General features: G+C 44.3%; 1 protein-coding gene across 4 annotated transcripts in view; it reads right to left on the bottom strand.

The window, feature by feature from the left end:
* Positions 1–18,639, bottom strand: part of LOC132883181 (zinc finger protein 883-like) — a 137,790-nt gene extending 119,151 nt beyond the window's left edge. For all 4 annotated transcript variants that reach the window (XM_060916471.1, XM_060916475.1, XM_060916473.1 and 1 more), the window contains exon 1: positions 18,547–18,639. The gene's annotated coding sequence lies outside the window, so the exon portion shown is untranslated. The remainder of the gene's footprint in view (positions 1–18,546) is intronic.
* Between the last annotated feature and the right edge of the window lie 6,137 nt (positions 18,640–24,776).

The following is a 24,776-nucleotide window of genomic DNA, read 5'->3' as shown; positions in this document are numbered from 1 at the left end:
TCATGGCTCAATCACAGTACACTAAACACTGTCACCTTGTCTAAACTAAGATTACATTTTAGTTACAGCACACAGCAGCATAATGGCTGCCTCCATTTCCTACAGACGTGTTAGCATCTGGCCATTATTTAGCTCAATAAAACTTAGTTTCACATTGCACGCTGCTCGGTTTTGTACAGATATGTAAACAAAAGTATTTTTTTGCTACTCTGTGAAAAATAGACGGCGGCAAATCCTACTACAGACAGCGATTTTCCACCGCCAACTGGCTACTTTTGAGACTTCTGCCCAATTATTTTTTCTTAGTGGACCGAAAGCTACTGAATTCGAATCTCAGACTTCCAATTTTATTAGGTTTTTTTAAATAGAACAATTAATGAATTTAGGGCCACGTGACCCCAAAATTCTCCGCTATTTTTTCTTGCTTCACCATGACATAATTCAAGATACTATGTCATGCATCATGTGGTGGGCTTTCCCTGTTCGCATAAGGCATTGTGGGATACAAATTTGAAACGCGAGAGGAAAATGGAGGAGGCGAATGAAACGTGAAAGACCAACTACAGTAATGGAAAGCAAGAAGAAAAGATGTCATATTGCAAAGGAAAGGAAACAGAGGACCAAACTAATAAATTTCGGCGGTCAGCGAGCACCTCGGTGTGATCAGCTGTTCGTTTAGCAACAGAATGATGCAACTGTCAGTGCACGGTCAAGGTAAACCTGTAGATGGAAGTAATGCAACACTAGATGCCAGCTGCCATAAAACCCAAAAGAAGAAGGAAAAGAAGCAGCAGCAGGTAAACCTGCGCATGCACACACCGAACTTCCTCAATCTGCTTGACTGCGCGAAGCAAGCGATTTCATGCACATTATTTGCTCGGGAATCCCCGATATTGCAGAAATAAACATGCATCACAATGACCAAATTTCAGAGGGAACTAAATTTCACCGATTTTATGAACCTAAAAGGCTGTATACAGTAGCTTTAACTGATCATTGTCAATTTATTGATGTAAATGGTGATTTTTCTAGACATACTGAGTAAAGTTTGGTGTTCCACAAGGTTCTGTCTTAGGCTAACTGCTTTTTTTTTTTTCTTTATACACGTTACCTCTGGGTAATATTATCCAGAACCATGATATTAGTTTCCATTGTTATACTGATGAGACACAGTTGTATTTTTCTGCAAAACCAGATGAGAGACACCAGCTTAATAAAAGTGAGGAATGTGTAAAGGACATTAGACACTGGATGCTTATTAACTTCCTTCTGCTCACCTTTGGCAAGACAGAAGTACTTGTACTAGGATCACATGCAGCTGTGTCCTATATTTATGTAGGTTTTCTAATTACACAGTAAACTCTGGATGCCCCTTCTGTTTCTTCACGTGCAGCAGTAAAAGCCATCGGAGTGATCTTTCATTTGAAACTAGGGCTGCTCGATATTGGAAAAAATCAATATCACGATTTTTTCAGTAAATATCGATATCGCGATTTTTAAAACGATATTTATACACCTTTTTTTTAAAGCCCCGATCATCAACACCCGAGGCACCGGGTCACATTTTTATAGTACAGGCCTCATAGGCTACCTGTCAACCCTTCCCGTTGTACCCTGAAACGCCTTTTACTTAAACTATTTACTGTGCAAGCGCGTACTTTGCATAGGTCCTATCGCCTGCACAAGGCTCACGTTCTCCTCACTCAACATTTCCGATCACCAGTGATTACTGCGTAACGTCCACACTGGCTCGTAGCCAGCCAAGGATAAAATCTCTCTCACACACACACACACACACACTACAACGTAAGCTTGTGTGTTGTTAAGACACCAACATTAAACACGCACACACACGGACTGGCCATTGGGAGTAGCGGGAGTTTTCCCGGTGGTTCAGCGTGGGCCGGCGGAGAAAAAAAAAAACAAAACAAAACAAAAACAGTTGCGCGCTGGCCTTTAATATGATAAGCAATGTTAACAGTTTCTTTAAGAAACTGTTAACATTGCTTATCATATTAAAGGCCAGCGCGCAACTGTTTTTTTTTTTTTTTTCTCCGCCGGCCCACGCTGAACCACCGGGAAAACTCCCGCTACTCCCGATGGCCAGTCCATGTGTGAACACGCACAATATAGAGACAAGTCCTTAAGAATTAACATACATGAAAATAGCTCAGCGGCATGTAAACATTCCCTGAAAGTGTAGGTGGCACTGCGGCTAGATGCTACGTGAAATGGCACAAGGCAAACACCATACGTCGCTCAGTCAACAGACAAAATCCACAAACCCAGTAGTCCTCCTACTACTGTGGGTTAGTGTTCTGTGGCCAAAAACACCCTATGCACAGTCATTCCAAAACATCCCCACTAGTTGCAGGTTATGTCTCAAATACAGATATGCGTTGTGGATTAAGCGATCTATTTTCAAGCATCAGGCTTCTCTTCCTTCATCTTCCAAATGTGGACTCCTATCTTTTTGGCATGTCAGCATTGAAATACCATTTGCAGAGATATTTCACTCGCCATTAGGAAAAGTAAAAGCAACACATGATTAGGGCTATATGATGAGCAGGGGGACACCGTTTTAAGCGCACGGAATTTTAAAAACAATGTAATTACATCTGAGTCCGTCTACATCGCGCAATAAACCCGTCCTTAGCAGAACCTACTTCAAAGCATGATGCTAGCTGCAGATGCACAAGTCAAAATCAAATGAACCCAAGTAAACATGCCACGGCGGGCAACATTAATAACCAAATTGCCTTACCTTAAAACGCTGCCTTGACCACAGGACGACTCGCAATTATTCCACTTAAATCCACACGGTTTAACACATCTAACACAGCTAGCAAGCTGGATATGTGCTAATATTGTTGTGCTTGTTTTCTTCCGTAGATGCCATTTTTACATTACCCAGTCCCACATCCAAAAATATGACGTAAATATATGTTAATTGTATTATTATAACTATTAGCAAGCAAATCAAACAACATATTAACAAATCAATATATCAAATCACCCAACACGTATGAAAACAGAAGAACTGATTTTTTACTGTTGCGGAGATATCGCGGGAGTAGAATGGATGACGTATACAAGGCTACGGTGTGCCTTAGGGGACAGAAGGGTTCGTTTTACCTTACAAATGACAAAAAATCGTTTCATATCGATATTATGAATTTTGATATCGTTTGACACCAATATCGATATCGTGATAAAAATATGATATATTGCACAGCTCTATTTGAAACCCATATCTTACCCAGATATTTCTGAGATGAAAGACGACTAAGAAAAGAAATATGTCTCTACATGATGCAGAAAAACTAGTTCATGCTTGTTACCTCTAGATTGGATTACTGTAATGCATTATTGCCTGGATGTTCCAATAAGCGCATAAACAAGCTCCAGTTAGTTCAAAATGCAGCAGCAAGAGTCCTTACTAGAATTTGAAGATATGACCACATCACCCCATCTTATCCACATTGCATTGGCTCCCAATTAAATTTTGCATCGTTTATAAAATGCTACTATTGACCTTTAAAGCATTGAATGGTCTAGCACCACAGTACCTGAGACAAAATAGTTGGTCTTTCTGGAGTCCCTGCTTACACTTGGAACACAATGTACACCATTTTTCTTAACCATTAGGTAACAATGGGCAAACCTAACAATCTGCGTTTATCTCTCTCTCCCTGTTGAGTTACATGTAACTCCTGAGATACCAGTGATACTGACCTCTCCTGTTCTTTGGACCTGCCTGAGCCATCCTAATGCCCTACTTTTGGCTGGAGTTCTGACCACTTGGTACCTGCAAGGATGGCCCCATATGTACAGCCCCTGATCCATCCTGAATAGGATCTTCCTGTGAAGGATGGTCCCATATGGACAGTCTAGGACTGCAGTTGTCATGAACAGTTTTGCACTCAAGTCTCCAGCAATAAATAGTTGATAACTAACAAAATAGACTTCATGTTAAAACTCTAATGAATTTCCTGGTTATACAAGGAAACTGCATTTTTTGACCATAGGACACACTTATAGAAGTGAGTTATTTATAAATCATGCAATCTGTCATCACCCAAATAAGGATGGGTTTTCTTTTGAGGTTTCTTCCTCATGTCATCTAAGAGTTTTTCCTTACCACTTTTGCCTTAGGCTTGCTCATTAAGGATGCATTTATTAATTCATATATTTAAAATCTGTATTTTTGTGTCAAGCTGGTTTGCGACAATGCCTATTGTGATGAGCATTATACAGTGGTATTTGAAAGCTTGTGAACATTTTTATTACGTGAAAATGTTTTTTGATGAAAAGGTGTCTGGGCCACAAACAATGTCCACATCACCATCGGGTTGTTGTTTACATGGGTCATGTTACACGAACTTGGTCAGGGCACTCTGCAGGTCTTAACTGAAGCACTTCAAATTAAGGGTTAGCGGGCTGCTAAAGTTTGCAGGCACTTCACAAGCAAGACTAGGTGCAATATTAGCCAACATTAGCAGAATTTGATATGACTTAATAATGTCTTTGTGACCTTAATGAACACCAGTTGTTGTTGGTATCAAGTCTCTGTTATTTACATGCCACACAAACTTAGAAAAAGTCATATTCGTATGTTGTCGTTTTTACACACTGAATACGAACTGTTGTTAACTGATTAATTTTACGAGCTAATCTAACATTACATTCCTCAAGGACAGTTTGCTAGCTAGCAGCCAGTCACTGCACTGCAACCGCACTTGCTAATTGACACATGCTTGCTGTTTTTGCAACCACGCCCCCAGAGCAAATATTCATGAGCGAATTTTGCGTGGTGTTTCACGCAGTGGAAACCTACAGTAACCATTTGTGTATTGCACACCGAGCGTGATTTTATTTTCTTCAATCAGAAATATTGGTAGGGACATAGCCATTGTTTGATATTGATAGGGACACGTCCATACCCAATTCTACACCTATGGTCTGTACAATGGAGCAACGTGTTGTCTTTTCCCCCCATTCAGTGGATACCCTGGCTGGATAACTGTTGCATGCTGGGAGACCCCGCCTCTGACAGAAAGCTGCGCGAGACGACAGAAAACAGCATGGTGGTTTATTCAGTCAATGGGTCAAGCTAATACTCTGGCAACTTCCCTACGTACAACCCCGATTCCAAAAAAGTTGGGACAAAGTACAAATTGTAAATTAAAACGGAATGCAATGATGTGGAAGTTTCAAAAATTCCATATTTTATTCAGAATAGAACATATCAAATGTTTAAACTGAGAAAATGTATGATTTAAAGAGAAAAATTAGGTGATTTTAAATTTCATGACAACACCACATCTAAAAAAAAGTTGGGACAAGGCCATGTTTACCACTGTGAGACATCCCCTTTTCTCTTTACAACAGTCTGTAAATGTCTGGGGACTGAGGAGACAAGTTGCTCAAGTTTAGGGATAGGAATGTTAACCCATTCTTGTCTAATGTAGGATTCTAGTTGCTCAACTGTCTTAGGTCTTTTTTGTCGTATCTTCCGTGTTATGATGCGCTAAATGTTTTCTATAGGTGAAAGATCTGGACTACAGGCTAGCCAGTTCAGTACCCGGACCCTTCTTCTATGCAGCCATGATGCTGTAATTGATGCAGTATGTGGTTTGGCATTGTCATGTTGGAAAATGCAAGGTCTTCCCTGAAAGAGATGTCGTCTGGATGGGAGCATATGTTGCTCTAGAACCTGGATATGCCTTTCAGCATTGATGGTGTCTTTCCAGATGTGTAAGCTGCCCATGCCACACGCACTAATGCAACCTCATACCATCAGAGATGCAGGCTTCTGAACTGAGCGCTGATAATAACTTGGGTCGTCCTTCTCCTCTTTAGTCCAAATGACACGGCGTCCCTGATTTCCATAAAGAACTTCAAATTTTGATTTGTCTGACCACAGAACAGTTTTCCACTTTGCCACAGTCCATTTTAAATGAGCCTTGGCCCAGAGATGATGTCTGCGCTTCTGGATCATGTTTAGATACGGCTTCTTCTTTGAACTATAGAGTTTTAGCTGGCAACGGCGGATGGCACGGTGAATTGTGTTCACAGATAATGTTCTCTGGAAATATTCCTGAGCCCATTTTGTGATTTCCAATACAGAAGCATGCCTGTATGTGATGCAGTGCCGTCTAAGAGCCCGAAGATCACGGGCACTCAGTATGGTTTTCCGGCCTTGACCCTTACGCACAGAGATTCTTGCAGATTCTCTGAATCTTTTGATGATATTATGCACTGTAGATGATATGTTCAAACTCTTTGCAATTTTACACTGTCAAACTCCTTTCTGATATTGCTCCACTATTTGTCGGCGCAGAATTAGGGGGATTGGTGATCCTCTTCCCATCTTTACTTCTGAGAGCCGCTGCCACTCCAAGATGCTCTTTTTATACCCAGTCATGTTAATGACCTATTGCCAATTGACCTAATGAGTTGCAATTTGGTGCTCCAGCTGTTCCTTTTTTGTACCTTTAACTTTTCCAGCCTCTTATTGCCCCTGTCCCAACTTTGAGATGTGTTGCTGTCATGAAAATTCAAATGAGCCAATATTTGGCATGAAATTTCAAAATGTCTCACTTTCAACATTTGATATGTTGTCTATGTTCTATTGTGATTACAATATCAGTTTTTGAGATTTGTAAATTATTGCATTCCATTTTTATTTACAATTTGTACTTTGTCCCAACTTTTTTGGAATCGGGGTTGTACCAATTTAAGGTCAGACAATGCAAGTGACCCTGTAGTTAACAATATAACTATCAGATCATCAATTAGAATGTTTTACTCCCCTAAAAGAAACTGAATTACTTTCATGAATCTCAGCATCAAAAGCCTCAACTTGCGTACTAGATCCCTTATCTACACGTCTATTCAAACAGAGAATACCTGAAGTAATTGAACCACTTCTAAAAATAATAAATTCTTCTCTTAGGATTGGCTATGTACCCAAATCCTTTAAACTAGCAGTTACCAAACCCCTGATTAAAAAAACCTGACCTTGATCCCTGTCAGCTGTCCAATTATCGGCCAATATCAAACCTCCCCTTTATCTCCAAGATCTTTGAAAAAGCTGTGGCACAGCAGTTATGCTCATATTTACATAGGAATAACATCCATGAAATGTATCAGTCAGGATTTAGATCTAATCATAGCACAGAGACAGCTTTGGTTAAAGTAGTAAACAGCCTACTGTTGGCTGTGTCAGGGCTGTGTCTCGCTGCTTGTGTTGCTTGACCTTAGTGCAGCATTTGATACCACTGATCATTCCATTCTTCTGGATAGACTAGACAGGGATGTGATTTGGGGCTGGTGAAATTATCTGAAAATTTTAGCCGGGGGTCTGGGGGCCACAGGCCCCCAGCTGGTCCAGGGCAGCACCCTGGTGGGGGGACAAGGGGGGAAGCCCCCCGAAGCTCCTGGGTTTTGGGGTTTTCTGACTTAAAAATTGTACTAAAATGGCAAGTAAACACAAGAAAAAACTTGTCATGATTAACAAATTCAAGCCAATTTAATGGTCAACATGCAACTCTGACACACACACACACACACTCACGCACGCGCGCGCTCTCTCTCTCACTCGCACACTCTCTCTCACTTGCACACTGTCTCTCTCTCACTCGCGCGCGCTCTCTCTCTCACACACTCACACACACACCCCAAAGAACCAGCGCGGCAGGGCCTGCTAGCCCCGCGCCTTGGGACGTAATTCGCCCAGAGGCGAGCCGCGGCGCTCCGCTTAGGTTTCGTTTCTATCCCGGGCTCCAACCCAACTTTGGACGCTCGTAGCTCGGGCAGGGGAGGTCCTAGTATCCCCAAACTTGACAGCCAGAGACCTCTGCCCTCTCCCCAAAGAACAAAATCGCTGAACAAATGTCTCACAGTCTCATGTCCAACGTCTGTAGCAACCTCTTTCTCCAACCATTCCCAGCGGAACTTGTTTTTCACTATTCTGTCGATTTCTTTAACTCGATTTGCATCTTTACGCTCGATCACGGAGGCTGCCATCTTTCAACTCTGTTTGAAGCGAGCTTACGTACAGCTATCTAACAAGCGCGTTCATTGGTTGTTACAGAGCGATGGGCCAATCACGTACCTCGTTTCATCTCAATGACGTAATTACGTAAATGACGTAATTACATCAATGAGATGAAACGAGGTACATGATTGGCCCATCGCTCTGTAACAACCAATGAATGCGCTCGCTTCAAACAAAGAGTTGAAAGATGGCAGCCTCCGTGATCGAGGTGTAAAGATGCAAATCCGAAGCTGCCATCTTTCAAACAAAGTCGGAACGAATAGGATACGAATGTGGATTTGAGGGAAAAATCGGAAACATTTTTTTTTTCAAGTTTTGAGGTGAAAAAAGCGGAATTCCGCGAATTCGCGGAAAAATCACATCCCTGACTAGAAAATGTTGTGGGAGTTAAGGGAACGGCCCTCTCCTGGTCAAAAGAAGAGGTCAGCATCTTGATCCCAGGACCGACATGTAACTCAGAGGGACAGATTTTTTTTTTTTGGGGGGGGGGGGGGGGGGGGGGGGGAAACAGGTTGTTAGGTATGCCCAATGTCACCTGAATAAGTAGGAACAGTATACATATTGCACTGAGTACAAGCAGGGACTCCGGCAACTAACTATGACAGCATAACTAAAAGGGGAGAGCCAGAAGGTAACACAGGCATGAGGGAGCCCCAGGACATAAAGCAGCCAGCCACTACACCATCAACAAACTCGAGTGAGCAAGCGAGTGGGGACTGACAGCATCCATACATCCCAGTTTACCAAAACACTATTGCCGCTTTTCCACTACAAACGCGGCTGAGCCGTGCCGTGCCGAGTCGAGCTGAGTCGAGCTGAGCGGGGCTGTTGGAGTTGCATTTCGACTACAACCGCGCTGAACCGTGCTGGCTGGAAGTGGGTGGACACATTGGGTGGAGTTAGCGAAAGTGGGTGGACGTCACGTGATGTCACTGTTTGCGCTGCTTAACGACATCAGTGACAGTGGCGGAACAAGTCAGAGCCGGGCCGGGGGCGGGGCAAATGACCGGGCCCTTTATTAAAGCTTATCATAAGTTATGATAAGCTTTAATAAAGGGCCCGGTCATTTGCCCCGCCCCCGGCCCGGCTCTGACTTGTCCGCAGTTGCGGACATTTTGTAGCCTAAAATGATGTTATGATTCATAACATCATTTTAGGCTACAAAATGTCCGCAACTGCGGTGTTTACCAATTTCAACACTACCGGGTGCAACTATGTTATTTAGTACATCAAGTCCTTCAAACGAACATGTAACTCAGAAACAAAAAACATTAGGATACTGTACATGGCTCATAATAAAACATCAATAGCCTATACTGCGCACATTATTTGAAGGGCATACGAACGAGCGCTCAGAGGTTGCAACGGTGACAGGAAGAGTCAGAAATAAAAGGAGGGCGGTGCAAACCTCACTGAATGCACTGTGTTTACCAATTTCAACACTACGGGGTGCAACTATGTTATTTTGTACATTAAGTCCTTCAAACGAACATGTAACTCAGAAACAAAAAAACATTAGGCGACATACTGTACATGGCTCATAATAAAACATCAATAGCCTACTGCGCGCATTATTTGAAGGGCATACGACAAGCCTTGCGCTCCGCGAACTCGTCCACGATGCTCTGTATGTCACTGATTCAGTGAGCTTTTAAGCGGTAGTCTCACGACCCGGATAGTAAACAATAAACATGGAGGACATGGAGTCGTTAGTGTTGCTGGTCTTGGTGCTGTGGCTTGTTGTCACTGACAACGCCAACAGATACTGGCAAGAGTGTATAGACGAGGCGAGGCGCATAAGGCTTCAGAAATTCTCGTAATTCATAATTATTCTCCTTCCGGGTTTGCGGTGTTTACAGATCCCAGCGTGCTCGCGGGGCATGTGTGGGCATGTGAGGACACGCCTCCTCACCAATCAGTGCACAGGGGAGTGTCTGCTCATGCCCCCAACCTCAGTCGGCACGGTTTGGCTCGCTTCAGCCCCACTCCAAAACGGTGCGAGTTTTAGGGGCTAAGCAGGGCTGAAGCGAGCTGAGTCGTGCTGGTTTTTGGTAGTCGAAACGCGAGCCGTGTCGGGCTGAAGTGAGCTGAAGCGAGCTGAAGCGAGCTGAAAAAGGGTAGTGGAAAAGGGCCTTATGTCTGAGGACCCTCCAGATCTACACCTTTACCTCAAACACTAGGGGTGGGTATTGTCAAGGACCTCACGATACGATACTTGAGTCACGATACGATACGCATCACGATACGATACGCATCACGATACGATACTCCGATATATTGCGATATTCTACATAGTTCACTGAAAAATGTAAATGCATTATGCATCTTAAAATCCGAGTTGTATGTACATCAGATGATAGTGATAATTCATGGGACAAACTGAGTCAAAACAATGTAATTCTAATTATCCATGCCATTTTATTGTAACTATACAAGCGCAAGTTACAACATATTTGCAGGAACAACACACTGTCTGGAACACATTGAAAAGTGCAGTGTGCATCTTAGTCTCCCTGAGCACAATTATGAAACAAAGTGCAGTGTGGGTCAGTGTCCACACACCGAAACTGAACTGAAACCTCAGTGAATCATGTTTCTTCTGAACTTAGAGTAAATACTCAAAATAAAATGCAGTGTCTCACACACTAAAATTGAAAATGCAAAAATAAAGTGCAGTTTCTTGCCTTTGGCCTTAAATGACAAAATTAAGTTCACAGTTACAGTAAGTCACACATCACTGAAGTAGACGGGAGGACTTTGGCGCTGTCCAGTGTAGTTTGCTTCGGGTCGGGTTTCGGTGGCTCCGGCTGAGCTAATATGTCGGGGTGGTGTCATGCTAAGTAAGTTCGCAAGTTTGTTGTGTTACCTGAATATCTAATTGGAGCGAAACAGGTTTTGCAAAGTGCGTACTCTTTGTCCAGCTCACTGTTTTGTTTTGTTTTTCTCCTTTCCTTTGGAATCCAAAGTGCCTCCAAACATCTGCCTTAAAGTTCGGCGGCGTCTCTAGGTTTACATTAACAGCCATGCTTGCTTGTTTTTTTTTTCCTCACTGCAACCACCGGGAAAAAAGAGAAGACGAAGAGTGCCTTGCAGTGAGGTAGCGGCACAGCGACACCTTGCGGAGCGGAGGTGCGGAAGTCGTACTGGATTTACAACCCGTCTGAAACATGATTTATTATTTGAAAAAATATCGATATTCAAATTTTGAGTATCGATATTGAATCGGAAGACAAAGTATCGCGATATATCGCCGTATCGATAATTTTGCCCACCCCTAATAAACACCATTAACAAAAGGCAATTTTGTTAATGACTTAAACACTGAGACTGTGTCTGATTCCTGAACACTACTTGGAAGGCTGTTCCATAACTGTGGGGCTGTGTAAGAAAAGGCTCTGCCCCCTGATGTAGTCTTCACTATGGACCCTTTTCAGTCACGTGACCTTCGTAAACGCGACCGCCATTTTGGACATGTAGTGGACTTTGGCTCGAATCAGTTTGAATGCGAGGAAGGCAACAAACGAAAAACATAAAAGAAAAAGGAGCGAGATGCAGAAAACACCTTCACTATCCAGCGACGTAGGGCATTTACAGGGCGAGCAGAGGGAGAGGTATTTGCAAAAATTGAGGTTAGCAGGCTTAGAGAAAGATGTTTACCTGCTTCCACCAGGATTGTTCACTGACGTACGGAAGTACACGAAGCCCTCGTCTTTAGCTGACTTCGGCCCACATGATCTGTATACCTATGTCATTAAAAACCCATCGCCATACACATACACACCAACGTCCGAGGTTCCGGAGCGCGCTCCGGCTTGCTCCAGGAGTGCTCCGGCCGAGGTTCCGGAGCGCGCGCCGGCTTGCTCCAGGAGTGCGTGCCGGCTTGCTCCAGGAGTGCTCCGGCCGAGGTTACGGAGCGGGCTCTGGCTTGCTCCGGAGCAAGCCGGCGCGCGCTGCTTAATTTGAGGGGAACCTCGGCCGGAGCACTCCGGGAGCAAGCCGGCATGCGCTGCTTAATTTGAGGGAGAGCAAGCCGGAGCGCGCTCCAGAACCTCGGACGTTGGCTCCGGCAGCTATTTACACTGGATCCGGTGTAAATAGCTGCCGGATCATAATTACAGTAAACTAGTAAATACAGTAAAGGAAAAACTTGAGACTGAAAGGTTTTAACAGTCATCCAAATGACTGAACGTAAACATTGCTACAGTAACATACCAGCTACTTGTTGACATTAGCTAGTCAACAATAGCTACTACAGAAGAACAAAGAGGTTACAATGGGTTATTTTAACCTATTTGGTTACACACTCGCTGCCACAGAATGTTAACAGCAATGTAATGCCTTTTCTGGCTAATTTTATTCGTCTTACCTCCAACAAAGTGGTCACTACACAAGCGTTGGTATGCCGAGGGCCGCCAATCTTTCCTGTTAATGGCCCCTATCCATCTTCTCCGTCGGGATCCGATAAAATGATAAACCTTGCCTTGTTTGTTGATGTTACTACATCCAGGTGCACAACAATATAGTGGCATGATGGAAGTCTTGCTGAAAGTAAAAACTTTCTTTGCTGCCGTTCCTCAATGTTGGCTGTGGTAAACTACTGGTAGTACACGTCCAAAATGGCGGCCGCGTTTGTCGTGACGTCACGTGAAAAGGGTCCATACGCGGTACCAGCAGATAGCCTGCACCTTTTGATCTAAGTAGGCGTGGCGGGTCATAGAGGACCAGAAGTTCACTCAGGTACTGTGGTGCGAGACCATTTAGTGCTTTAAAGGTCAGTAATAGTACTTTATAATCGATACGAATACATCACGTGATAATTACAGATGGGGGTCAAACAGACACAGTCTTTTGTGAAAGCAAGGCTTAATCTGTCGTCAATATTCATTTTTGCACTGTTTTTGGCTGTTCAAATCTAGAAATTGATAAAGGGTTTTACCATCTCACTATCAAGCAAAACATTAAAGAGAAGCAAATGCTTCAAGAACAACGAAGAAATGAGTGATTAAAGAGAATCCAATGAGAGGAGCCAAGTTTGAAAATGGCAGAGAAATTTGAGATTGCATTCAAAATGTATTTAAAAAAAATAGAAAGTCTGAAGCAAGTATGTAAGAGTTTGCTGAAGAATCTAATTTTATTTTTCTGCTTGCATTCAACTTAGTTTCTAGATGAAACTGTCTGATTTTCTTACAGGTGAACAGCTTCCTTATTCAACACAGAAAACCCAGATTGGTTTCAAATAACTGACATAACTCAGTAAAGAAACCCAACAAGGAGCGGTGTGCATGATCTATCCTGAAAGAACAGAAAAGTTTAAGAACAGGGAGCACTGAAGCCTTGTTTCTGTTATCAGCAGAACCCAGTCCTGTGCAAAATGCCACCATGGAGCCAGAGTGTAGTAATGACCCGACAGTTCAAGAGAGTTCTACACAAACAGACTGAACTTTACAACAGCTGCATGCACATGAAATGGAAATCAATCGACTACGGCAAAAAAAACTCTTTTGGATAAACTTGTTATTGTCCATTACACACTTAACCTGTGCGACACTACAGCTGTGCCTTTTGAATAGAGAATAAATGAAGGGAGAACTGAACATTAACAGTTTATTGAAATTATTACAAGGGTTATAGTTACTATACGACTATAGCTACAACTGGAATGTGCTGATTCTGTTAGCATTTGTAATTATTGTGCCATCCACTATCCCTGTGTCTGAAATCACTCACTCATTCATTACTCCCTAGTCACTATAGAAGGAATTCCAGGCTTTCGTCTAAACGGGGGAACAGGGGCACTGCGCCCTCTTACTCTCGGCGTGCGCCCCCTTACCGACTCTGTGAAAACATCCCAGCAACACTACGTGACAATGTGTCTGATCATCAAATACGTTATAATTGCTCCAAAAATATTCCAATCATAGTAGATACACCGCCAGATGGTGCAAAAACAATCCGAATTGGCGTTTTCCAGACTGAGGCGCCATGTTGTTTAGTTGTTTACTTGTCGCGGCTGCTCTCGCGAGATTTGACATGGGCTACATACAAGGTCAGCTGACTTGTAGAGCGAGATTTCTCGAGACTGAATGACCTTTCACCCACCGGCACGGGAGCTTTTGACAGAAGTAGTTCGCGAGTTGTTTTTGTTGACACTTGGGCATTTAAAGATGTCATCCCACGGCATGAAACGGAAGAAAGCCAAAGACTGTCCGTGTTTTTCAGCGCAACTGCAATTCATGATGGGATATATTGTTTGGCTAGTGACCATCGGTTGTACACTACTTTTCATGATGCATTGTGGGATACTTTGAGTGCAGTATATAGGGTGTAATAATTCTCACTATAGAGGATTTGCAACCACGTCATGCTTTCGTCTAAACCGGGGAACAGGGGCACTGCGCCCTCTTACTCTCTGCATGTGCCCCCTTACCGAAATGCCGAGTGAACCCCAAGTCACACTTGGGCCATGCACTTATATGCTACTGCACAACATGCAATCTTTCTCAAAACAATCTTTTCTCCATGAAAACACCCCAGCAACACCATGTGACAATGTGTCTGATCATCAAATACGTTATAATTACTCCAAAAATATTCCAATCATAGTAGATACACCATCAGACGGTGCAGAAAAGATCCGAGTTGGCGGTTTTCAGACCGAGGCGCCATGTTGTTTAGTTGTTTACTTGTCGCAGCTGCTCTCGCGAGATTTGACATAGATTACATACAAGGTCAGCTGACTTGTAGAGCGAGATTTCTCGAGACTGAATGACCTTTTCACCCACTGGCACGGGAGCTTTTGACAAGTAGTTCGCGAGTTGTTTTTGACGACACTTGGGCATTTAAAGATGTCATCCCGTGGCATGAAACGGAATCCGTGACGAACGAAGACCGGATGTCTTGCTCTGATGAAGGCACCAAGTGTTCAGCAGAAAAGCAAAATGAGAAAAAGGCCAAGTTCCAGGAAAAGGTCAAGTATGTTTTTTTTTTTTAGCGCGCTTACATTTTTTGCATGGTTTCAAACTTTATATGATTTGGGTTGGATTCCAACTTTACAATGTTTACTTTTTTAGTTTCCTTTTAAAGAAAATAATTTTGCTCTGGAATTTTTTCTTCATTTTGAACAACTAACTCTACCATATTCTAGTATAAGAAAACACCAGATTTCTCTGGTGAATGTATGATACTTTAAGTTTGATTCATTTGAATTATAAATTTCAATTTGAATCATGAAGAATTAGTATTGTGTAATTTGAACTATGAGGTATTAGAATTTGAATTAAGTGTTTGTAACAATTATTTTCTTTTTCAGTGTTGAAAAACAATCTGTTATAATTTCCCTCTCAGATAGCCTCAGAATGTCCCATTGTAGCCTCAATTTTCAAAGGCTTCGCACGGTGGGGCGGGGGGCACGCACGCACTTGGTTGCTTCACTCCCTTGCCATGGTAAGCGCCCTCATACTAAATTTTTCTAGAAAAACCCCTGCAAGTGATCAAAATGTGCTACGTCATGAGCGTCTGCCATGGTGGTGGATATACAAAGTAACTAGGATGGCAGCGGCTAAAAGCGTGTCTGGAAACAATGCTGCATTTTCTCAGTATTACCATGAATTGAACAATCGAGTGAAGATTCGATACAAAGAGAAGACAGATGTGTGGTTTTGACCCATATTATTTAAAAAAAGGCAGACTTTTCTGAAGCTACGACGCTTCTACCAACCATCGAGTACAATACAGGTCATTTCGTCCAAAGCCTTTTTCATATGCACTATCAATTATTTTATGTTTCAGGTATTTGTTTTTTCAAAAAAAGGAGGAATTCTCAACAGAATTTGACCGAAGAAGCTTTGACACTAAAGAGCATACTAAAGGGGGGGTAACCATGTAGGCCCATGCCACTTGCTGACCCTGGGATGAGATAACTCCCTTGCAAGCGAGCAGCCCGTAATGACATGTCTGTGTTTCCAGCAGCTGGATCATATTAAATCTTCAGGTGCAGAGCAGTGGTCTCGCGGGGGCTTGGTTCATGAATCCCGGGCTGAGGCACAGTCCTACCGACCCGAGACCATGCTCTTTTGAAGAGGGAGGCTTAGAGGGAGGTGCCTGTAAAACTTGGCTTTGCTGTGAGTGCCACTGGTTGAGTTATTAATTTTTAAATCCGGCTGGATCACGTTAAATCTTTAGGCACCAAGCAGCAGTCTCACTGGGCTTTCGTTCACGAACACCTGAAATATAAAATAACTGATAGTGCGTATGAAAAAAGCTTTGGACGAAATGGCCTGATCCCCTCGTCTCCTCTCTGTACTAAGCCTCAGAGTTTCCTCGCTCTCCTTCTGAATCACAGACGGAATTCTAAAAAATCAGAACATTCCACAATCACGAGTACTGTTGTGACCACAACCATATACAAGCACAAAGATATGGCATAGCTAAAAGAACGCTTAAAGCAGCAGAAAAACAGAGTTGCGTATGCGTGACTATATCCACCAACATGGCCAACATATGGATTTCTATTTTGCTTTAACGTCACTTGCAAGTCAAGGATACATTTGGACAGCAATATAAAATGGCAACCTCACTATATATCCACTATATAGTGAGTAGGGAGTGATTTCGGACACAGGGTACTAGGTAAAATTAAAATAAAATCAAGATAAAATCTTACAATATTCTTTGAAAGTCTAGCACAATATATTTTGCAGGGATGAGAATGAAAAATATTTAAAAAGTCTGAAAAAACCAGGGCGGGGCCCATGGCCCAGGGGGGCGGGCCCAGGGGTTCCAGGGGCTAATGATTTTTGGCTATTTATTTATTTATTTTCTTTATTATTAGACAGGGAGATTATTATTAGACAGGGAGATTCTTATTATTAGACAGGGAGATTCTTTTGTGTAATCTGAGCTGAAGTGGGTTTTGTACTTTGGTTTTTTGGGGCGAACGCGCGCTCTCTCTGCCATGCCGATCCTGTAGGCTGCACTGACTCAGCTGAAAACTCAGAAAAAACTCGAGAAAAGAGATAAAAGCCCGCCCACACTGAAAGCTGATTGGCTTATTTTGCTGAGTAACCCAATCAGGATGCTCTTTGTCTGGCATGCACTACATGAACAAGCACACAGGCAGTGTTGCCACATTGGGCGGTTTTAAGTGCATTTTGGCGGGTTTGGAACATATTTTGGGATGGAAAACGTTAGCAGTATCTGGCAACACTGCATACAGTCTCCCTCGCGCGCACATTCCAAGATGCGTGATGCAGACCTTAATGTTGCGTGCGCACGCTCAAAAACGATCATTTTGGTCTGAAAAAGTCGGAAATCTGCCGATCGGCGGAAAATTCTCATCCCTGATTTTGTTATTTTACAAATAACACTTCAGATACTGTTTTAACAATAATAAGTATCACTGTATAAATAATAGAGTGCAAACAGCCCTGTAACTAGATGTCCTTGGAGTTGTAAAGACATGGAGGGCCAGGAATACCATCCAGCCCATAGTTCAGGTAGGAGTCCTTTGAGAGTAAATGCTTTGGCTTTTGCAACATTTTGTTCCTAAAAGCTGCTTTCCAATCTTTCGAGAAAGAGTCTTGAGACAAAGAGGGTTTTCTTGCTTTTGTAGTTTTTTTTTTTTTTTAAACTGTTCTTCCGTGTCGGGACCCTCCGGGGGAAAAAAAAAGTATATTCCAACATGTAGCTAACGCTAGGCTGCAAATCTGCACCGTGACTCCAGTCGTTTCGAGTAATTTTGTACGGATCATAGCCACTAATAAACTAATTTCCACGTACACCTATCCTTCACTTCTTTCTAACTTAGATTATCCAAGTAATTCCGTAGTAGAGCTTTTGTACCTGTAGTTTTCTTCAGACAACAGCAACAGAAGCCGGACATCTTCGCTTGGCTTCACCATGTGAACAAAGTTCACTTGTCCCCAATGGTTTACAGTAGCAACGGTTGCTAACGTAAATGTGACGTTAGTGCATTGTTAGAGTTAGTTCGTTTCTTTATCTCTCTCGGGATCAGAGGCTTGGAGCTCAATGCCATACGATTCTTCCAGTACCAAGAACTCCCGGTTCGGGAAACTATGCCTAAAATAGTGCCTTATGATTGCATCCATTTTCAATGTGTAAAGCATTCCGGTTTACACACTGCGGGGGGGGGGTGCTGCCTAATTGGCTAAAAAAAATGAAGAAAAAAAGTCTGAGAGAAATGAAGTCGGAATTTCGAGAAATCAAAGTTGAAACTCCGAGAAATGAAGTCGGAATTGCGAGAACATCACAATTTAGCAAAAATAAAAATAACGTGACGGAAACGAACTTGAAGTGAAGATTATTTAAATACTTTCAACATACAAATAAACAGGTTCGCCGAACTACAAATCTATCCTTAGTGGATAAATAGTGCACTACCTAGAGTGTACATGGCATTATTTCATACTAAACAATGAAATGGACATGTATTTGGGATTCAACCACACATATTCAGTTTAACTTACCTCAGAGTTTTAAACCCTCAGCACCAGACACACTACCGTGCTTTTATCTTTATCAATCGAGGGGCTAAAGCTGTTCAGACAAGCAGCGGCTTTTTCTTCTCCAATGTTTTCTGGCGGTTGGAGAAGCAGCTACAAGACGTGTTACCGCCACCAGCTGGACTGGAGGTTCAGGGTAGCGGACGCCTATCCCAACCTAATCCTAACACACTTGTACTAATAACAATTAAAATGTCATGTTAAAAAGTGTAATATTACATGCCCGGACCCATTTGGTTGTTCTGAACATATCTGTGCTGGTTGTTTTTTTTTTTTTAATGCTGCTAGAGGCTAAAATTCTCTGGAGCTGGTTTGCCTAAGTGGGCGGAATAATAAAGACTTCTCCTTTGAGGCACATAAAACCAGCAAACTACATCTATTTGAATTAGCGCTCCTGCAGCATAACACGCCTGCTGTCTACCCACTTTCACGTGTATGAGCTCACAGGTATTTGACAAGTGTTACTTGTGATTGACACCCCTCTCTTCATGATTTTTGGTAATATCAGGATTTGAACGCACAAGCTCCAGTTCACCACCCACAGAGGTAGCAGTAGGGGTTTGGTGCAGTGTGGATTGGGTGGCAGTCGAAGGCAGGGGCCTCGACGACCTGATCCCCGGACACAGCGGCTGGCTGTTGGGACATGGAATGTCACTTCGCTGGGGGGGAAGGAGCCTGAGCTTGTGCGGGAGGTTGAGAGGTACCGGCTAGAGATAGTCGGGCTCACCTCCACGCACAGCTTGGGCTCTGGAACCCAGCTCCTCGAGAGGGGCTGGACTTTCCACTTCTCTGGAGTCGCCCGTGGTGAGCGGCGGCGGGCTGGTGTGGGCTTCCTTATAGCTCCCCAGCTCAGCCGCCATGTGTTGGAGTTTACCCCAGTGAACGAGAGGGTCGCCTCTCTGCGCCTTCGGATTGGGGAGAGGGCCCTTGCTGTTGTTTGTGCCTACGGGCCAAATAGCAGTATAGAGTATCCGGCCTTCTTGGAGTCCCTGGGAGAGGTACTGAGGGGTGCTCAGACTGGGGACTCCATTGTGCTACTGGGGGACTTCAATGCTCACGTGGGCGATGACAGTGACACCTGGAGGGGCGTGGTTGGGAGGAACGGCCTCCCCGATCTGAACCCGAGTGGTGTTTTGTTATTGGACTTCTGTGCTAGTCACGGTTTGTCCATAACGAACACCATGTTCGAGCATAGGGGTGTCCATAAGTGCACGTGGCACCAGGACACCTTAGGTCGGAGGTCGATGATCGACTTTGTAGTCGTGTCATCTGATCTCCGACCCTATGTCTTGGACACTCGGGTGAAGAGAGGGGCTGAGTTGTCAACTGATCACCACCTGGTGGTGAGTTGGATCCGCTGGCGGAGGAGGAAGCTGGACAGACCTGGCAGGCCCAAACGTATGGTGAGGGTCTGCTGGGAACGTCTGGCCGAGCACTCTGTTGAGGGGGTCTTTAACTCCCACCTCCGGGAGAGCTTTTCCCAGCTTCCGAGGGAGGCGGGGGACATTGAGTCTGAGTGGACCATGTTCTCTACCTCCATTGTGGACGCAGCTGTTCGGAGCTGTGGCCGCAAGGTCTCCGGTGCCTGTCGTGGCGGCAATCCCCGAACCCGGTGGTGGACACCGGAAGTAAGGGATGCCGTCAAGCTGAAGAAGGAGTCCTATCGGGCCATGTTGACCTCCGGGACTCCTGAGGCAGCCGACGGGTATCGGCAGGCCAGGCGTGCTGCAGCTCGGGCAGTTGCAGAGGCAAAAACTCGGAACTGGGAGGAGTTCGGGGAGGCCATGGAGAAGGACTATCGGTCGGCCTCGAAGAAATTCTGGCAAACCGTCCGGCGCCTCAGGAGGGGGAAGCAGTACTCTGCCAACACTGTTTACAGTGCGGGTGGGGAGCTGTTGACCTCGACTGGGGACATTGTCGGGCGGTGGAAGGAATACTTTGAGGATCTCCTCAATCCCACCGTCATGTCTTCCACTGAGGAGACTGAGGCTGATGACTCAGAGGTGGACTCGTCCATTACCCAAGCCGAAGTCACTGAGGTGGTTTGCAAGCTCCTCGGTGGCAAGGCACCGGGGGTGGATGAGATCCGCCCTGAGTATCTCAAGTCTCTGGATGTTGTGGGGCTGTCTTGGTTGACACGCCTCTGCAACATCGCGTGGCGGTCGGGGACAGTGCCTCTGGAGTGGCAGACTGGGGTGGTGGTCCCTCTTTTTAAGAAAGGGGACCGGAGAGTGTGCTCCAATTATAGGGGAATCACACTTCTCAGCCTCCCAGGGAAAGTTTACTCCAGGGTACTGGAGAGGAGAATTCGACCGATAGTCGAACCTCGGATCCAGGAGGAACAATGCGGTTTTCGTCCTGGTCGCGGAACACTGGACCAGCTCTATACCCTTCATAGGGTGCTCGAGGGTTCATGGGAGTTTGCCCAACCAGTCCACATGTGCTTTGTGGATCTGGAGAAGGCATTCGACCATGTCCCCCGTGGTATTCTGTGGGGGGTGCTTCGGGAGTATGGGGTTCGGGGCTCTTTGCTAAGGGCTGTCCGGTCCCTGTACGAACGGAGCAGGAGTCTGGTTCGCATTGCCGGCAGTAAGTCAGACCTGTTCCCAGTGCATGTTGGACTCCGGCAGGGCTGCCCTTTGTCACCGGTTCTGTTCATAATTTTTATGGACAGAATTTCTAGGCGCAGCCAGGGGCCGGAAGGAATCCTGTTTGGGAACCACAGGATTTCATCTCTGCTTTTTGCGGATGATGTTGTCCTGTTGGCTTCTTCAAACCAGGACCTTCAGCATGCACTGGGGTGGTTTGCAGTCGAGTGTGAAGCGGCTGGGATGAGAATCAGCACCTCCAAGTCCGAGGCCATGGTTCTCGACCGAAAAAGGGTGGCTTGCCCTCTCCAGGTTGGTGGAGAAGTCCTGCCTCAAGTGGAGGAGTTTAAGTATCTCGGGATCTTGTTCACGAGTGAGGGAAGGATGGAGCGTGAGATCGACAGGCGGATCGGTGCAGCCTCCGCAGTGATGCGGTCGCTTTACCGGTCCGTCGTGGTGAAGAAGGAGCTGAGCCAAAAGGCGAAGCTCTCAATTTACCGGTCGATCTACGTTCCGACTCTCACCTATGGTCATGAGCTTTGGGTAATGACAGAAAGAACAAGATCGCGGATACAAGCGGCTGAAATGAGTTTCCTTCGCAGGGTGGCTGGGCGCTCCCTTAGAGATAGGGTGAGAAGCACAGTCACTCGGGAGGAGCTCGGAGTAGAGCCGCTGCTCCTCCACATCGAGAGGAACCAGCTGAGGTGGCTCGGGCATCTTTTTCGGATGCCTCCTGGACGCCTCCCTGGGGAGGTGTTCCAGGCATGTCCCCCTGGGAGGAGGCCCCGGGGAAGACCCAGGACACGCTGGAGGGACTATGTCTCTCGGCTGGCCTGGGAACGCCTCGGTGTTCTTCCCGAGGAGCTGGCCGAGGTGTCTGGGGAAAGGGAAGTTTGGGCTTCCATGCTCAGACTGCTGCCTCCGCGACCCGGTCCTGGATAAGCGGAAGAAGACGAGACGAGACGAGACGAAGCTCCAGCTGATAGGGTGAATGTGTTTCTGTTGCACCGATTCAGAGCCCCTGCTTAATCAAATTTCTGTCAAAAGCTTGCTGATGTCTACAGAAAGAGTCTGTCCAAGGTGATATTTAATCAAATATTAGGTATGCTGTATGTATATTTATTACTCTGTAGGTATAATTTTAGGGCAGCATGGTGGTGTGGTGGTATCACCTCACAGTAAGAAGGTTCTAGGTTCAAGCCCAGTGGCCAGCAGGAGTTCCGTGTGGAGTTTGCATGTTGCTTGTGTGGGTCTCCTCTGGGTGCTCTGGTTTCCTCCGAAGACATGCAATTAGGTTAACTCTAAATCACCCATAGGTGTGCATGAGTGGGCAGAAAGGAACTGGCTACCCAACTGCTACAGCTCTGGCCAAGTCAACCAAACATGGCTTGGCTTAAGCCTGGATCAGATTCAGCAGTTGGCTTCAGAAAACCCAAAATAAATTAAAACGTACACCAAATTATTGTTTTGATTTTCTGTTAAAAGATGTACAGTATGTTGTACCATCATTGGTCCACAGAAGAAATCCTTGAAAGGCCAATATTGCCATCACATCCATGACCATGATGAGTGTACAACCCCTAGCAAAAATTATGGAATCACCAGACTTAGAGGATTTTCACCCAGCTTTTTTATTTTCTAGCAAATAAAATCACACATGACGACACAAAACCAATTTTTAACAGCTGAACTTTCTGGCTTCTTGGAACAGAACTCAAAATCATTGAATTAAAGTATTTTAATCAATGGCATTTTTCCCAGATAAAGTAGAGGGGAAAATTATGGAATCACTCAATATTGATGAAAAAAATACAGAATCTGAGCACCTAAGGGGGGAGCTCTGTTACATCTGCACCAGAATCCACTTTCCACAAATACCCACAGCCTACTTCAGTGGCTGACAAAGTCTCCAACTTCTTCTTTGAGGTTTTATAGCAACTGGCATCCACAATGTTGCATTACTGCCATCTACAGATTTTTTTTCTATACCCTTGTCACTTCATTTTCAAGTGATCTTTCCAGTCCGGTTGTTCTTAAAAATGTAAATAACCATTTCCTCTCCTTAGCAGTGTCTCCATATTTTAATATACTTTTAATACTGGCCTATTTTCTGTAGCTCTGTCATCATTTCTTGCATGATGTAAGGATATGCTCAACTGTCTCAGCTTCAAGGCACTGGTTACAAAAACCCATTGGATGTTTACCCATGATGTTAAGTGTACTGTTAAGATTGCTGTGTCCAATCCTCAGCCTGATTATTATTATTATTATTATTATTATTATTATTATCAGCAGCTCTTTCCAGTTTGATCCCCTACTTCTTAACATACATAATTTGTTTTGGATTGAGTTGTTTCATTATCCCATAACTATTGCCACTGTTGGTTTACCTTTCTCCATACTATGCTTTTCCCCCTGATTTTGATAATTTGATACTAACTTCAACAGTTTCTTTTGTGGGTGCTATTGGTCTTAAGTGATCAATCTCATTACATCAGTCTCATTGGATCAGTCTCATTGAATCAGTCTCATTAATAATGCCATTAATTTTGGTTGTACTGCTCTCTCTAAGTGTTATGCTCCCTGAGCGTGAACGTAGATTAAACAGTCGGCCAAACTCCTTTTCAAGAGCCAGGAAAATGAGCGTGCTTGCTCCTTTTAATAACTTCTCTTTCATCAAAATGGCAACATGAATCGGAGTGAAAAGTCATTGCTTTCTGGCGGGTTCATGAAACACACTGCACACACAACACATTAGCAACCACACTTCGTTTGCTGCATTACTGAACTAACTTCCGTAATAAATAAAGAAAACTTCCTCTGCCTGAGTCCACTTCCTGTGTCACGATATATCAAAATAAGAGTAAGTAGTACAAAACTTAAATTAAACACCACTTTACCTTTTAAAAACCTTATAAAATTCTTCTAACGTAAACATATTTTATCTTTATTAAAATCAAAATAAAAACTTATTATGCAGAGCAGAACACTCCCCGTCTGGCATTTAATGCCACTTTAACACTTAAATGTCCAAACTAGAGCCTTGGCCTTCCTTTGGCAAGAGCAAAACAACTTCAGAAATTGGCCTGAGAAATGTATTTACTTTGTCTTGAGAAGTGGTCTTGATTTCAATCTTCCTGACCTTTCCATCCATGCTTGGGATGGTAGCAGTGACCAGGCCCATAGGCCACTCGTTGCGAGGAGACTGAATGTCTTTGAGTAACACCACGTCTCCGGCCTGTAGGTCTCGAGTTGCGGTGCGCGATCTGCGCCTCGGCTGAAGGGTATGGAGATACTCCTTTCTCCATTGTGTCCAAAACTCATTGGTAAGTGCCTGCACTTGTCTCCACTGACACTTGAAAAGATCTTTCTCATTGAAACTGCCAGCTGGAGCCGACACCTCAGGTTTTTGGGTTAACAGCATTGCAGGTGTTAGAAGCCTTGGGTAGGAGGGATCAGAGGTCACAGGGACTAACGGCCTTGCATTGATTATGGCAGACACCTCCGCCATTAGGGTAGACAGCACCTCATGAGTTAGATTTGCGCGCTTAGCTGGCAGCAGCATAGTGTCAAGAATTCTGCGGGCCACGCCAATCATGCGCTCCC

The sequence above is a fragment of the Neoarius graeffei genome, chromosome 3 (assembly GCF_027579695.1).
Source record: "Neoarius graeffei isolate fNeoGra1 chromosome 3, fNeoGra1.pri, whole genome shotgun sequence".
NCBI classification, from domain to species: domain Eukaryota; kingdom Metazoa; phylum Chordata; class Actinopteri; order Siluriformes; family Ariidae; genus Neoarius; species Neoarius graeffei.
The sequence above is the reverse complement of the archived record's forward strand: the minus strand, read 5'-3'. Positions and strand labels throughout refer to the sequence as shown.